Source organism: Rhinopithecus bieti, unplaced genomic scaffold, assembly GCF_001698545.2.
Source record: "Rhinopithecus bieti isolate Rb0 unplaced genomic scaffold, ASM169854v2 scaffold_47952, whole genome shotgun sequence".
NCBI classification, from domain to species: Eukaryota; Metazoa; Chordata; class Mammalia; order Primates; family Cercopithecidae; genus Rhinopithecus; species Rhinopithecus bieti.
Window position 1 is genome coordinate 2,932,818 of NW_016820098.1, and position 4,556 is coordinate 2,937,373.

General features: G+C 47.2%; 1 long non-coding RNA gene across 1 annotated transcript in view; it reads right to left on the reverse strand.

The window, feature by feature from the left end:
* The window catches only part of LOC108520210 (uncharacterized), a 7,598-nt gene extending 6,265 nt beyond the window's left edge, over positions 1 to 1,333 (reverse strand). The window contains exon 1 of the long non-coding RNA XR_001882857.1: positions 1,122 to 1,333. This is a non-coding gene — a long non-coding RNA (uncharacterized LOC108520210). The remainder of the gene's footprint in view (positions 1 to 1,121) is intronic.
* Positions 1,334 to 4,556: the final 3,223 nt, after the last annotated feature.

Below are 4,556 nucleotides of genomic sequence, written 5' to 3' on the forward strand. Positions count from 1 at the left end.
AAAAAAAAAAAAAAAAAAAAAAAAAAAAGAGAGAGAGAGAGCGAGAGAGAGAGAAAGTGAAAAAACCCAGGCTTTGGAGTCAGATACTTGAGTTCAAATCTCAGCTTTACCATGTATTGGCTATAAGACTTCGGGTAGATTACCTAAGTTTCCTAAGTCTTAATTTCCCCATCTATAAATGGAAAAAAGTGGAAATAAGAGAGTGTCTACCTCAAAGTCTATTGGGAGGGCTAAATGATATAATCACTTAGCACCAAGCGCCGTGCCTGGCTCACAGGAAACTCTGAATAACATGAAGCAGACTTCTCACCACCTCCTCCCCTCCTCCTTCTTCCCACCCACTCACTGCTGCAAGAGGCATGAGTTAGGGATCGCAGCAGCTCTCCTTCCCCAGTGTGTGCCCAGAACCTGGGCTGGCCCCTAAAAAGGCTTAATAAATCAGTTAAATAAACAAATGGATGCTCCTGGTTCATAGCATGTGCCAAGGAAATATATTTATAAAAACATAAATTTAAACAAAAGCCAAAGACCAAATCCCACCCTCTCTGTTTTTGAACTGCCTATGAGGGGACAGTATAGAAGAATGACTACAAACATCACAAGCTTTAACAGCAGTCAGGTCTGGTTTGCATCCTAGCTCTGCCACTCACAAGTGGTGTGTCCTTGAAGTTCTCTCAGTCTCCCTTTCCTCATCTGTAACATGGACATCATATAGTCATTCAGTCACACCGGGTTGCTTTTGGTTTAAATGAGATAATGCACGCAAAGCACTTAACACAATGCTCATCTTGCAATAAGCATGTGGAAGAATGTGTCAGACAAATCCCACCCTCAGGACCTTAGAAGAAGATGATGTTCTTTTTTCAGGACAAGCCTTAGGGCCAATCTCCCTTGTGCCTCATTTCTCTTGGTCCTCTCCTTCCCAAAAAAACTCCCTCTCCCTCCTGAAGCCTAATGGTCTTCTCTTGTTGAAGAGCTGGTGCTCCTACCCACTGTGGGACTCCTGAAGAAGACAGTGAGCTACAACCCATGCCCTTCTACCGGCCACCTCACCCCAGACACAGTAGGAAAGTAGGGAGTGCAAGAGGCCCGTCTCTGTGCAAGGAAGACAGCACACTCACCCAGGCATTTCTCCAGGGCATGTTTGTTTCACTGGCCAGTGCTCCAAGGGGAAGTCCGGGGTGCCATGGAGGTGCAGGCTAGCTGTGAAGATCTGGGATTAGACAGCCTGGCTTGGAATCCAAGGCTCTGCCACACACGAGGCTGTGTGATCTCAGGCAAGTCGGCTACCCTCTCTTAACCTCGATTTCCTAATCAGTAAAATGGGAACCAATCCTAGGACCCAAGGCCGATGTTGAAAATATTCAATAACCAGCTGAGGCACTAACCTATTAAATGGCAGGCAGCCAGTACAAGGGTGCACCTGCTAAATATTAGCCCTGCTCACCTCTCCTGCAGAGGTTGCTGTGGCACCTGATATGTTGCGAACACTCCTAAACATTTGCCACTATTTTTACTATTTTGATGTTGAGCTCATGTCCTGTAGTTCCTAGCACAGCCTCCAGTGGACGGCAGTTCAGTGAGGGTGGTGACCCTAAACAGACCTGGCTTGGTTCTCCCCAAGGCTAACTAAGGTTTATTTCCCTTCTTGCCTCCCTGTGTTCAGTAAAAGTCACAGAACTGCTGGGGATGGGATGAGACCTTAGTCTTACCTGTCCAAGTAAATCTTGGACAACATTCCTTGCTGCCCATGGATGGGAGCTGTTTTCCCCATGAATATTCTTTGTAAATTTCATCACAGCAACATAGGAGCCAAATATCTAATGGCCCCATCACTGGGTACATATTTGCAGTACAGACCAAACCAGTGTGTAGCTAACATATCTCGCCCGGGGCCTCTTGCCTTGTCTGGAAGGAATGCCTGGAGATGTTGCTTGTGCACGTACCGCTGGACAGGTTTCCCCATCAGGGGCCAGAGGTGCTGCCCCTCATGTTATCACTCCTTGGACCTGTGTTTTAAGTGGGCTCCCAGGGCTTTCAGGGCAAGGAGGCAGCCCTCCATAGCAGCAGGCGTTTAAGCTCAGCAATCCCCAGCTCTGCATCCTGTGCCCCAACAATGCAGAGCCACAAATATCAAGGACACCAAGCCTAGCTGCCCAGAGATCAAGATCATCTCTGCCCCAGGGAAAGCCGGCTGGAGTCGGAATCTGGTAGCAGCCAGGACAGCTGGTCACCCAGGGAGGCCTGTGATTCCCTGCCTGGGCCGTGACAGCCCACTGGGCCCTCCCGTTGTGAGGATTAATAGCAACCATCCCTCTCCTGCAGTCCTGGCAGTCCCAGCAGCCCAGGCTGCACAGCTATGAAGTCCCCTCCTGTCATCTCATAAAAGATGCTCCCACTGCAGACAGCATGGAAGCCAGCCAGGGAGGGGATGACTAAGCCTCAGAGCTCTAGCTCGGGAAATGCAACTGACATGATTGCTGCCCACCAAAGCCAAAGAACAACATGCAAAACCAAATGGGATTTTCTGGTAGCTGTTTTATTCACGGATTTAAAAAAAATTAGAATCGCAACCTTCGTGAACAGAGCCTAGCAGGAATCCATACATGGGTTACGGGAGCGCCTATATCAGTCCTTGGCTATGTCATGACTGTGCACAATACAACATAGCAGTGTGCTTACCAAGCTGCCGCTTCTTGTGTGTAAGCTAGGTTTTCCTCGGTCAGGTTTTGTATGTATTTTCTCACCTATGATTTATCCCTTCCCAAAACCCATGAGGACAACATTATATATTAAGAACAATGAATTGGTAACATTTATTAAACTTTTCAGTGTGCCAGGGACTGTGCTCCAAGAACCTCCAATGAAGTAAGTACTATCGTTGCCCATTTCAAGGATGAGGAAGGAGAGAACTGGGACCCCATCCCAGATCTGCTGTCCCTGGAGCCAGTGAGCTTCCCGGTGGCTTCCTCCTGCCTCCTGTGTGAGTCCTGTGCTTCTCTCTCGTTCATCTCCTGCTTATGCAGGCAGAGGCCAGGGGCTGCAGACCCATGACCAGAACTTGGGCAGCTGAATTGGTCAAGCTCCAGGACGCAGACCTGCCTGGCTGCTGGCAGGTCAGAATTCTTGGGCCGTGCCTACCACCTCCCTGCACAGGAGGCATCAATACAGACCATGTCAGCTCTCCTATTCACACAAATAAAATAACTTTCATTTGTGCGTCAGCATGGAACATTATTACTGACTAATGTCCCTGGCTTGCACTAAGGTCCACTCTTGGTATTGTACATTCTATGGGCTTGTAATGACATGTGTAGGGGCCAAGGAAAACTTCCCCTTCACCCTCTGAAGTTTCACTGAAAATTAACTGACAAAAGGCAGACGAATAGGAGAAAAGGCACACACATCTATTTGGTCATAATTTTACATGACAGGGGAGCCTTCAGAATGAAGACCCAGAGATGCAGGGGACACTGCCCACTTCTATGCTTAGGCACAATAAAATATGTAGAAATGTGATTGGACAAAAAAGGGAATGATCTAACGCTCGTAGAGTGAGTAGGGCCCCCCACAAGCCCTGTCTAGATTCCTCGTGTCCTCTCTAGGCAGCATTGCTTCCTGCTAGGTACGGGGCAGGGCCCTCTCTGGAATGGGGTCTTATGACCTACCACCAAACAAGGCGGGTCAGATGATTTCCTTATGACACATTTTCACACGGAAGGGTGGTCGGGGGGTGGAAGTTAGAGTAACATTTTAGGTTTTATGACTGGCTTTGGGGAGAAGGGGTTTGAAAGTTTCTATGACTCACCTTGGGAAAAGGACTTCTGATGTCTATGGCTAACCTCGGGGAGAATGAGGTCAGGGATGGGAGGGCAGGAGAAACTTTTGCTTCTGAGGCATTCATTTGGGGTTATTGTTTTCCGAACCCCAGCTCACATATCCACCATTCTAGTATGATATGGAATTGTTTCACCGGCCATAAAATCCTCTGTCCTCTGCCTTTTCATCCTTCCCTCTTAACCCCTGGCAATCGCTGATGTTTTCACTGTTTCTATAGTTTTGCTTTTCTAGAATATCATACAGTCATGTCTAGATGTAGCTTTGCAGGTGAGCTTCTTTCACTTAACAATATATATTTAAGGTCTTTTGTGGCTTCATAGCTCATTAGAAAAAAATATTCAGGATTTTAACTCATTTCTTTTTTTTAATCATCAAATAATATTGCATTGTCTGAATGTACCACAGTTTATTTACTCATTCACCTATTGAAGGACATCTTGGTTGCTTCCAGGTTTTGGCAAGTATGAATAAAGCTACCGTGAACATTTGTGTGCAGGTTTTTTGTTGTTGTTGTTGAGACAGAGTCTTGCTCTGTTGCCAGGCTGGAGTGCGGTAGTGCGATCTCGGCTCACCACAACCTCCGACTCCCTGGTTCAAGCGATTCTCCTGTCTCAGCCTCCTAAGTAGCTGGGATTACAGGTGTGTGCCACCACACCCAGCAAATTTTGTATTTTAGTAGAGATGGGGTTTCACCATCTTGGCCAAGATAGTCTCAA